This window comes from Aquarana catesbeiana, linkage group LG10, assembly GCF_042186555.1.
Source record: "Aquarana catesbeiana isolate 2022-GZ linkage group LG10, ASM4218655v1, whole genome shotgun sequence".
Lineage (NCBI taxonomy): Eukaryota > Metazoa > Chordata > Amphibia > Anura > Ranidae > Aquarana > Aquarana catesbeiana.
In genome coordinates this window covers 239,309,813-239,322,635 of record NC_133333.1, presented here as the reverse complement: position 1 = coordinate 239,322,635, position 12,823 = coordinate 239,309,813, and positions in this window count along the sequence as shown.

The window sequence follows — 12,823 nt, the reverse complement described above, 5'->3', positions numbered from 1 at the left end:
AAAAACGGCTTTCCACTGCAATTACAGAAATCTTTGATGAGCCTGGAAACAAATGGCCACACAAAGATGTGTGTTTACAGATGATTACGGACCCCGAAATCTACCTCTTGCAGAGAGGTCATCACTGAACAGTCTAGCCTATCTGAAACAGGATGTTCAGCAGCTTGAGATCTTAAAATTAACCTCATGTCCCTATTTAGCTTTGGAACTGCTACCATTTAATTGTCTCAAAATAATGAGCCTATAACTTCTGCTCCAAGAGCAAATGCAAGGCAAAAGACTGATGATTCTGTGACAGACCCAGATAGTCCCAAGAAGTGCACTTAACCTACCAGGTTTCTGCCTAAAGATGGATTAAACCACCTCAGACAATGCCCTAAGATTTTCTGGCCTGAGATGCTCTCAAAACCCAGCAGCCTCAGATGCCTCCCTTACCCAGGTGGGGAAAGCTTACAAAATCTGGTATTCTCGGGCAATCTCCCATCTATATACTAACCAGGCTTGATCCTGCTTAGGCTTCGATCAACTGAGATCAGGCATGATTAAGGTGATGATGCCGCAGTCTGACGAAAAATGAAACAAACAAGCACCCAGTCAAATAAGCCCATATGCATGTAGTCCTATGCAAATAAGCATGATAAATAAAAATATATGTATGTAGTCCCAGGAAAACAAGTACATATGTATACAGCTTAACCGCTTCAGCCCCCTTCCTGACCAGAGCACTTTTTGCAATTCGGCACTGCATAGCTTTAACTGACAATTGCGCAGCCGTGCAACGTTACACCAAAACCAAATTGACGTCCTTTTTGCCCCACAAATAGAGCTTTCTTTTGGTGGTATTTCATCACCTCTGCTGTTTTTATTTTTTGCACTGTAAACAAAAAAAAAAGAGCGTCAACTTTGAAAAAAAAAAGCAATATTTTTTACTTTTTGCTATAATAAATATCCCCAAAAAATATATACTGTATATAAAAAAAGGTTTTCCACAGTTTAGGCCGATATGTATTCTACATATTTTTGGTAAAAAAAAAAAAAAATTGCAATAAGCGTATATTGATTGGTTTGCTCAAAAGTTATAGCGTCTACAAAATAGGGGATAGATTTATGTCATTTTTATTATTATTTTTTTTTATTAGTAATGGCGGCGATCTGCGATTTTTATCGTGACTGCGACATTATGGCGGACACATCTGACACTTTTGACACTATTTTGGGACCATTGTCATTTATACAGCGATCAGTGCTATAAAAATGCACCGATTACTGTGTAAATGACACTGGCAGGGAAGGGGTTAAACACTAGGGGGCGAACAAGGGGTTAAGTGTGTCCTAGGGAGTGATTCTAACTGTGGGGGGGGCTACCACTGACATGACAGCAATCACTGCTCCCGATTGCAGGGTCCAGCGCCGTAAGGCTGCATTACAGGCAAACCTCAGGGAATCTTGTCTCCTTCCAATGAGGCTCGGTGTCAGAGCTGGGCTCAGCCTTTCCTTCTCAAAGCTGGCCGCTCAGCTGTCGGCTAATTGCCAGCTCCTTTCTCTCCACAATGACTCACCTGTTGATGATATCCTGCTAGTCAGTCCTGCCTACTTAAGACGTCCAGCCCAGATGATCTCTGGGATTTCCGAAATTTCGAATTTCCGAATTTTCCAATTTCCGAAATTTCCAATTTCCGAAATTTCCAATTTCTGAATTCTCGGAAATTTTAAAATTTGGAAATTCGAAATCCGGAAATTCAAAAGTTCGAAAGTAACACCACATTTTTCAAAATCCGTTAAAAAAAAACGAATTTGGAACTAAACTAATTGTACATGTCTAACATCCATTTTGGCTGACAGCTTTTTTGAATGGATCCGATTGAAGTCCATGATTCTTAATAGAACCGTCCAGACCTCCAAGTATGCTCCAAGAGCACATGTATCACATCAGTGAACACCACCTTACAGACACTGGTGAAAAAAAACTGAGGTACTTCCTGTATAGGAGGGGATAGAGGGGGACTTCCTGTCTTTTGGGTGTGCCAATGTCCATTCACCTATAGGTGGCATATAACCCAGATAGTAATTACTATAGCTGCTCTGTGTCCCCTGATGTACGATAAAGAAAAGCACTTTTTACTTACCCAATCCTCTGTTCCTGCAAGCCCCTTGATGCTACCAGACCAGTCTCTACAGCCTCTTCTCCCCTGCACTCCGGCAAGTCCTCTGATGTCATTAAGACCAATGTAGTCCTGCATTGGACATAAGGGCACTGAGGGACAGTCCACTGATGGAGTCTAGGGGTGCGCATCTGCTGGGGGGAGTGCAGAATCAGGCAAGTAGAATGTTTTTACTATCCCTTAGGTAGAAACACGCAGTTAACCCTTGCAGCATGGTTGCAGCCCCATTGCAAAGGAGGAGCTTTAGGTTTCCTGGAGTTGGGCATTTGTCCATTGGTCAATTGTGCCAATATTACAGAAGTGCAATCTCTAAGTGCTCATGAAGAGCCCTCTACCCTAAGCTAAAACTATGTGTTTGGGTTACTACAGATTGTATCATGAGCAGCTATGTCATCTGGCATGCGAACATGTTTTGGGGGTTAAGAACAATTAGTCTTTATCAGGGCTACAATAAAACCGGAAATGTGAAATAAGACACAAGATCACCAATCACTGAGGCTACCTAACCAGAACAATTGAGCTCCACTAACCAAACACATTTAAAGTGATTCTAAAGGCTTTCTGCATGAAGGGAAAAAAACCTGTGTGCAGCATACCCCCTAATACTCACCTGAGCTTCATCACGATCCAGTGATGCGCATGAGAGCCTTTGCTCTCTGGGGATCTTCCCTCCTCATTGCCTGAGACAGCCAATAAAGAGAGAGAGGGGGCGATGAGGACAGAGAATGGACACACAGTGCAGCGGCTCGGAAGGGAGCCCCCCTTGCAAGCTGCTTGCTCTGGGGGCACTCAACGGGAGGGAGGGGCCAGGAGTGCTGGCGGGGAACCCGAGAAGAGGAGGATCGGGGCTGCTCTGTGTAAAAAAACAATACACAGAGCAGGTAAGTCTGACATGTTTAATGAGTATGTATGAAACTGCTGCGCTTAGGACAGAGGGTAAGGTGTGCAGCCCCCCTAAAGAAGCTTCCCTAAGGAGACTCCACAAAGTGTTTGAAATATATACTGGGGTATGGCGCTACCTTTAGGATAAATGGGATGGTATAATGGGAGGGAGATTTTATTGTATAGTCCCTTGCTTTCCTGGCATAGGCTAAACTAGAAGCAATTTTTACCTCCAACTGTGCCCCTAGTGGTGGTACAAATTACCACCAACCCTATTATGTGCGAAAGAGTTCTAATGTGCAAAAGTGCAGTCTTCAGTGAAAAAATTTATACAGTTCCAAATTCATAAATCATACATGTGACCACACTAGAAAAAAAAAAAAAAAAAGGGGGGGGGGGTTATATGCTGAACCCCTGTTATGTGATAGATCTTCACCAACAGGCCACCACTAGTAGTAATGACTTATTAGCAAAAATATACAATACACCTTAAAGTAAATACACAAATTAATTAATAATATAAACAGTGATCATATAGTAATAAAAGTTTTCAAATCCAATGTTCAAAATTATTTCCAAAGAAACTGTGACTGGGGTGCTCTCAGATGATATTGGTGACTTATTGTGCTCCCCCTCACGGGTCCCCACTCACCGAATCCCGCAACCCCAAAAGGGGCAAACAGCATAGGGTATCACGGCCACAGGCTCCTCTCCACCACGATTATCTGAGGTATCCAAATCTGTCTCCGCTCACCGTGTTGTGTTTAAAGTATGTTCCCAATGGCTCCCTCGTGGAAAAAGGAATAGAAGGCTCCCATAGTGTAGTAAGGTAAGAAGTTTTATTTACAACTCTCCATATGATTACACCATAAGGATAATTAAAATGACTGAAAAAAACACAAACTAAAAACTAAAATAAATAAATAAAATAAAATAAATCCAGTACTGATAAGTCAAAGCACCATCCTGGGTGCATATGCCAAGTGGAACATGCCTGAAATCAGGCTAATGTGGATGCAACAGCGTGCGCTGGTAACGAGGTGTTTGCGCTCCACCTGCGTTCCAAGCAAAGTCCGTACCCGGAAGCGACGTAGCGTGCGTGGCGCCGTCGTACGCATTTCGTCATTGACGTCCTCAGCGACCGTCGCTGATACAGTGTGGTCACATGTATGATTTATGAATTTGGAACTGTATACATTTTTTCACTGAAGACTGCACTTTTGCACATTAGAACTCTTTCGCACATAATAGGGTTGGTGGTAATTTGTACCACCACTAGGGGCACAGTTGGAGGTAAAAATTGCTTCTAGTTTAGCCTATGCCAGGAAAGCAAGGGACTATACAATAAAATCTCCCTCCCATTATATCATCCCATTTATCCTAAAGGTAGCGCCATACCCCAGTATATATTTCAAACAAAAAGTCTGAAATGTTTGTTTGTTTGTTTTTAGTGCTTTTTAGAGCTTTGTATTCAGACCTTTTGATTTGGCAAGGACTGGCCACCACAAGAACAACAAATCCTATCTCTTCAAATACTTCTCTTCTGTAATAACATGCTTCTTTTCCAGTCTGTGAAAGCTAGTCCATACTTCAAGAAACATCTGAACATTTATGAAAGCTAGCTCTTTCTTTAGATATGCATACAATCTCTACTTTTACGTTTCATGCTTAGTGTGGTGTCTAAATCTGCCATGCTAAAGTTTTATTGAGTTTCTTAGATAAAGAGCTTATTTATGATCTTGAACCTCTCCTTATGTCTGCATTCCCGATTTGCTAGCAATGTTTGATAGATGTAAAATGCAAACCCCCTATTCCCTGGGCAGTGATGGCTCCATTATTTGTTATTTTAGCCAAGCCTGGCAAACATTTTTGTTGCTGCCACAAAGTATATTTAGTGCTTTCTTCAATATTCTATACAACACATATCCCCCACTTTGTCACTTTTCCAGCACAAACCAGCTCAGTGCAACCATCTGCTGTGCACAGGCCCACTATCACAGCATTTTATATCTGTCCTGAGGGTATCAATTCATTTCAGTATGCTGTATTTAGCAACAAATCCAATGATTGGCCTAGTTATTGAGAATTATAGCAGAGTGGCTTGTATACAATACAGAGCAAGTCTATAAAACCAGTACCATTTTCAAGAAATAAACAGTGCTCTTTAAACTACTAAAAAACAATATTAACCCTCTTGCTGTTCTTCGGCACAGGGGGGACTAGAGAAGGGCATCTTATCAGTTTAAACTTGTGAATTAATAGACATCATTTTCAGGAACAACAGAGACCTCTTATAGCAGCTAAAGTGACATTTTAAAAAAAGTTTTCTGGCTGCTATGGTCAGTCAGGCGGAGAGAAATTCCAGGTGTATTTCAACTGAATTACACTAAATTCGGTAAGTGCTACAAAGGTAACTAAGATACAGTTTGGTGTAGGAACAGATATTTTGAATATTTATGAGGATTCCAGATGCTGCATACAAGGCAGGCAATACACGGTTAGAATCTCGGCTGGTTCAGCAGGAACCGGCTGAGATTCCAACAGTTAATGGGCAGGCTGAATGTACCAAGTTGATCGATTAACTTGGCTACAACCAGCCTGCCGGATCCTCTTACAATTATAGCTAGCGGCATCTATAGCTGCTAGCAATAATCACTGTCTTCTGCTGGCGAGGACAGTTTGCCCTGTCCACCCCCACCTTCCCACTGGGAGCAGACAATAGCTCACAGGAGGGATTCCCCTGTCAGCATGGTCTGTGCTGAAGGGAGAATCGTGCAAATTTCTTTCCAGAACAAGGCCTGGAGCCGGAGGGACAACATAGGCGGAAGGCCAGACATGACTGGGTTGGCAGGATAGGATGGTGGAAAGCAGTGGGTTAAATAGGTTAGTGGTGGTTCAAAGTAAGGGCATGCCGATTGGAGGTAGCAGGGGTGGGGCAGGGTATGGTAGGGTGTAGCCTGTGGAGGAATATAGGGGGTGGTACTAGTTCACAAGGGCAGTCAGAGTTTGGACAGTGTGGAACTAGCTTCTCTCGCCCTCCCTCCCTTAATCAGTTGATTGTTTCCTTCCCTTTTGTGGTTACATCTGAGGTCTTTGCTGTGGACAGGGGCTTGGTTTAAACAGGGTTGTTGTGTGGGGTATTCTGTGCGGGGGTTTGCTTCTGTTATCTTGAATGTCGTTGCAGTTTGCAATGCATGAGTCAAGGTCTTGGGAGGCAGTCACGGTTAAAATTTGGAGAAGAAGGGGTGAGGCCCATCTCAGTTATTGGTGTACCTACCCTGGTAAATGTAAGCCAGTAACGGTTTAGTGAGTCATTTGGCTGTATCTCAGGTATCTTAATAGTAATAGTCCTCGAGCTGGTGTAGTTACGGCCGAGGGCCTTGAAGTCTATTTTGATGGTGGATACAGCCAGTCGGTAGGATACAATTTGCCCAAGATCCTAGACTTTAATATTTGAATTGGTGTAATAGGATTGGGTATTAATGTTCAGATATGTAAAATAAAGAATAGAGGTATATTTTGGTAATAAAGTAGTATTTTATATTTAATAAAGTGGCTGCTATGACCTTTAAAACCCATAAAAGAGAATTGGTGTCATCTGATTGTTTGTTGGGTTGGTTTATAAGGATAAGGTTGGGACAAAGGAAAAGCAGCCGCAGAATATGCATATACCTCAGTCATGCAACCCATGGTTTCAGAGAAGAAATTTGTAGTGTAGATCACCGGCCTAACTCTCTATCATAAAACCCTTTTAAATAGAAGTTGCTAGACATACAGTAGGTAATTTACATTGATTATACATTTATGATCAAATGCAGTGGGATGTTCTGCTTCTTTAACTATGGATGGAGATCGGATTTTTATTATTACCAAAATGGAAACTGAAGTGCCACACCACTGCTAAAAGGTCCAAAGACAACATTATTCCCATAAAGGTCAGGGGGACAATCCAAAAAGAGTGGTCATCATAATTTTGGGATTTTAAAAATGCTCTCTTTATCAAGACCTGATTGAACACAATGTAAATGAAATAGAAGTGAACTGGACCATGAATGTTATTTTTTTGCTGTCTTGGTGGCCATTGTCACCGGGACTGAAAGTGGGAAAAAAATGGTTTTGAGCGGTCACCTGAACAGGAATAAGGGAAATTGTCAAATGGGGACATTTGTTCTAGTGACAACTAAAAGGAGATTCACTTTGGATAGATTACCTTCCACTTTCTAATAGAACAAAAAGTGAAAGCGAAATTTTACGAACATGACTGCAAAAAAATAAAAATCTGACAGGATTAACCATTCCCTACCCTGTCCAATAAGAAACAAAATCAAAGGATAGGAGGGTTTCTTTCCACTTTAGCTGACAGAAATGAAGGACAGCAGATACAGTAGGAAGCGTATGCATATGTACTGCTCCGTTGCCTTGATAGCTCGTGGCTTGCCCCTCCCCCAAAAAATGTGGAAGATCGTTTTTACAGCACTAAGGAACATCCCCCAAGTCAGAATGCTATGTCCTGGTAAATGGCACTAAACGCTGTGTTGTAGGGAGGCAGGGGAGAGAGCCACATGCCCTTCCATATGTAGAAGTACTATAGGTTTTTCAGTTCATGTGATTGGCAGTGTGGGAGAACACGGCACACAAGTACAGGCCATTAGCATGTCTGCTATTCTATGAACCTGAATGAGCAAAGTACGGGTTTGCTTTAACATTGCTATGCATCAGATATGGCTACCTAACTGTTTTTAAGGTCATTTCTATCCTCAAATGACAGCAAGCATTATTAATGTAGTTAAGGTACATTTGCAGTGAGGGGTGGTTTGCATTATTCTAAAAAGCGGTTATCGAGGACCGTCTAAGTGAATCGGAAACCGCTACTGCCTCCAGGTTTAGTCTGCCAACAGAATGCCCTGATGAGTTCAATGGCAGTCAGAGCCACTGAACAATTCATTAGCGTGTATGACTGAAGTGTCTATCGGAAGTGATTAAAACAAGGGAGAAAAAAGGAGAGGAAAAATAATATTGTTCGAAACAATACTTAAAAGTCACTTTTCAAGCCAATAACCAGCCTGTAATTAGGATGAATGACTAAAAGATCGCAATGAGGCAACAATGTACAATATGGTGGTTGCTAATCACTTAAGGAAACAGAACATGTGCTCAGAATGAAGATATATTAAAGTGTTTTCTTCACAAAGTATTCCTAACCAACTGAATAATGCATCATAATGACCACTCCGAGACTACCAAACAAGTTTTTAAAGAATTTATAAAGCACTTTATCCTCCACAATTCAGTTGATTTATTTAATTTGCAGCTCGGGGGAAGAGAGGCAGAAATGCTTTTTGCTTTCAATGCTAAAAAAGAACAGAGAAGATGTAGGAGAATGTTCTTCTTACACCAGTCCAGAACAAACAACGACTGGATGGAGGAGAAGATAAAAAAAAAAAAAAAAAGAATGCTTATTCTTCGTCTGGGAAGGTCGTCAATAGACTCTGCCCCCTTCATGCGCCAGCAATTATGGGTGCAGTCAGCAGCCGGAGGGTTAACTTGTTTTTAAAGCCAAAAGGCTGGCTTGAGGTAAAACATTAATTTTTTGTATTCTGTTCTGAGACAAAGAGATTAGTACATATTGCTGACACAGTACTATACACAGCAGAGACTATAAAAAAGAACACTAATCAACTCAGTCCTGAGGGAATGTTCTGTGTAAGAAGCAGGCATTGAACGGCTTGTGCTTTAAAGAAACTATGCCCAAAAAAATTAAAAAATACATCTGTACATGCATTTAAAAAATTACATAAAGCTGCATTTGTTTTGATGTTTAAACAAAAGGTCGACATGTTGTACAGTGCCAAGATTTTACTCTTAAAGTAGAACTAAAGGCAAAACCTTTCTTCATTTTGGATAGAGTGAGGGAGGGTTATAACCCTTGACAAGAAGTGAAACCTTCTAAAGTGAGGTTGTCATCAGAGGCACCAGAGCTAGTGTCCCCATTTTAAGATTTCACCTCTATTCCTGTTTTGAGGACAACCCAAAATTGGAGATTTTCTTTCACTTTTCTTGATGACAATAAACAGGACAGAGAGGGTGAATCTCCATAACGTGGGCGCAGGCAGCAATAAAAACCCGGACAGGGGTTCCAATCTCTCCTAACGCCATTCAAAGCTAAATCAAAAGTTTTGTTTAGCTATACTAGAAAGGTTAAAGTTGAAAGCAGATTGTAACAGTTAAGTGCTGTCCCTGCCAGGAGGGTGGGAGTTGATGGCTTTCCTGCTTCGTTTTTTGGCAGGTACTTACTTCTCTGGGCCCTGACCCACTGGTCCTGTGTGATATAAAAGGGACCATGGTCCAGAGCAGAAGAGGAGGTGGAAAAGGAAGGAGGAGGAGAAGGGTGCTATCCATTACCAACCAGATGTAGAACTATCAGAACCTGGGGTTCGCCCCGAAGACGCCAGCAATGGTCTGTGCTCCAGGACTTGTACCTACATGGAGATGCTTAAAAAAAAAAAATTGACTTTGCTTGGACTTCACCTTAACAGGTATGGAGGGGCAGCACTCAAGCCTGTAGTTAGAGTTAAGTAATAGGAAATAATATGCCTTTATCTGTTGGACTGTGAACTGTCTACGTGCACCTTAAGTAAAACATTGAAACTTTGTCCTTGTCTGGTCTGAAGTTACTGAAAGGGGTGTAATGTAAGTACCCAGCACAAATAGTTCACCAAGTGATTTTTAAACACATTGAGGTATGAAGATATCAGTGTGGAGTGGAATAGTGTGAGGACAGAAGAGTAACTGAAGTTTTACATCAGTCTGTCGATAGAGTGTACCTGTTATAGGTGGAACAGCTTCAAGAAGTGTGGTAGATGCTGTCGGCACTCCTTCAGCCAGCAGTCTGTTTTCCATAGCAATGGGAGCAGATTCGCATTGCAGAGGTTCCCATTCTGTACAGAGGTTCGAGAGTTAGGTACACATGTGGAGCCCATGCTCTGGGAAGTGGTAGTGGAAAACGCTGGACAGGTAGATGTGGGCATTGGTTCAGCGTGTCCCTCCTAAATGCACATTACAGAAAAGGTGCACATTGTCATGAAAACCGAGAGTTAACTGGAGAACAATTGCAATGCAATGTACATACATCTCTAATGCCGCGTACACACGAGCGGACTTTACGGCAGACTTTGCTCGGCGGACTTTGACAGACTTTACGACAGACTTTCTGAATGAACGGACTTGCCTACACACAATCCACCAAAATCCGTAAAATTCGTACGTATTGACGTACGACCGGACTAAAACAAGGAAGTTCATAGCCAGTAGCTGCCCTAGCGTGGCTTTTTGTCCGTCGAACTAGCATACAGACGAGCGGACTTTTCGACCGGACTCGATTTCGACAGATTGATTTAAAACATGTTTCAAATCTAAGTCCGTCCAACTTTTGAGAAAACAAAGTCCGCTGGAGCCCACACACGATCGAATTGTCCGACGAAATCCCGTCCACCGGGCAAAGTCTGCCATAAAGTCCGCTCGTGTGTACGCGGCATAACTGTAGAGGCCTAAAACTTTTGCACAGTAGTGCATATCCATCAGAATCAAGCCTCCCTTCTGGTCCAGCACTTTTGCTCACACATCAGAGACATTAGGCAAGGATAAGGATGACTACCCTGGAGCAAATACTTAAAAAAAACACATTATAAACACATTACTATGTTAGTTAAGAGACTTGCTTCCCCCTGCTTGCTGGGAGCTACTAACTAGCAAAAACACACGTCAATTACAGCCTCATGAACACTCATTGTTCAATTATCTGTCAGTGCTGGTGATTTTTAAAACTTTAGTAGATCTTATGTTGCTACAAAAGGCATGCTAAGGTGCAGATATGGATAATAACCAAAGCTGTAGATCAACCATGCTCAAACAGGGTTCTGTAGAACCCTAGGATTCCTACAGGGATAGCTAGGAGTTCCTTGAGCTGAGGCCATCTGACCTCCTATCTGAAGGTGCCTGCATAGTTTCAGGTCCAACGCCACTTGGCAGAGAAAACAACATGACTGTATGGGTGTCATTCTGGCCACCCCTGTAAGGGGGGCACTCTTCTCACTCACTACCATCAATGTAAAGGAAAATTCCCAATGATCCTTGATAGACTAATCTTTTCATGGGTTCCTTGAGACCTGAAAACTATTTCAAGGGTGCCTCTGGGGCAAAAAGGTTGAGAAAGGCTGCTGTGGATAATACAAAAGGATTACGGGGACAAATCAGCTCATAACAAATAGGGACATTTACTGACAATATACAGGTTGTTAAATGGGAGTTGTGCAATATTAGATCACCTAAAACTATATGAAAAAATCTTTACATTTTTTTTTTTGTATCACAGATAAAATTAAGATTTCTAGGCAATTCATCCATCAATGTTATTGTATTACATTAACAAATGTAAAGCTGGTCATGTGTTACAATTTAATTTTAAAAGTTTTGACAGAACTGTGCAGAAATTCCAATATGCATGAGCCACATGGGATGCTTTCTAATCATGAAATATGGAAAGGATTGCACTGAAAGAGCGATTGAATATATTGTAAAGTTTTCATTAGATTTAAGAAAAAGTTGGCCGCACACTTTGTAATATCTTAGTTCAATCAATTTTCTTACACTATGGTAATAACATATTTTAATTGCTGTACCATTAACTTAAAGTTTGTATATTCCATAATCAAATTGACATAATGCTCAAAAAATGTTTAAACGTGCTCTGTTGCTATATTAAAATAAAGCACCCCGTAAAAGAAAACTTAATTAATTTAATCTCCCTATAAAAAGAAAAGTTAATACTTGTCTATCCTGTTGCCCATGTCTCCAATCTTGGCTCTAATGCAGAGCAATGATAGCCAAAGAATCTTTAGAAATTTGAAACATTTCTGGCAGTGAAGAATGCCTGGTCCCCCAGTGTGCGCCAATGTCCACCCAACTCCGGCAATTTCAAAACAGGAAACCGCAGCGTCATCGCAGCAAGCAGGTAAAACCACAGCACACAGCAGGGGACACGGCATTAATGGTAAGTAATACTATTTTTACAGGATTTATAAAAGCACCAAAAGCACTGTACTTTATCCACTTGCCTACCAGGCACTTACATCCCCTTCCTGCCCAGACCATTTTTCAGCTTTCAGCGCTGTCGCACTTTGAATGACAATTGTGCGGTTGTGCAGCACTGTACTCAAACAAATTTGTTATTTTCTTCACACAAATAGAGCTTTCTTTTGGTAGTATTTAATGACTGCTGGGTTTTTAATTTTTTTTACAAAAAAAAAAAGACCAAAAATTTTGAAAAAAAAAAAAATGTTTACTTTTTTTCTGTCAGTAAATTTTGTAACCAAGTAATTTTTCGCCTTCATTGATGTGCGCTGATGAGGCGGCACTGATGGGTACTGATAGGCTTAACTGGTGGACATTGATGAGGTGGCACTGATGAGGAGGCACTAATATGCCACACTTATGGGCACTGATAAGCGGCATGGATAGGCGGTACTGATGGGCATTGATCGACAGCAGTGATGGGCATTGATGGGCAGCACTGATTGCCAGCACTGACTGGCATCGCTAATGGGCACTGATTGCTGACACTGTTTTACTATACTGTAGTGGAGATGCCGCTGATCGGCTCTCCGTGCCACACACTCTGACAGTGTGAGGCGAGGAGCGCCGATTACTTTCTTGTTTACATGTGAGCGACTGTGATTGGACACAGCCAATCACATGGTTAAAGAGCCATGTACACGTCTCTA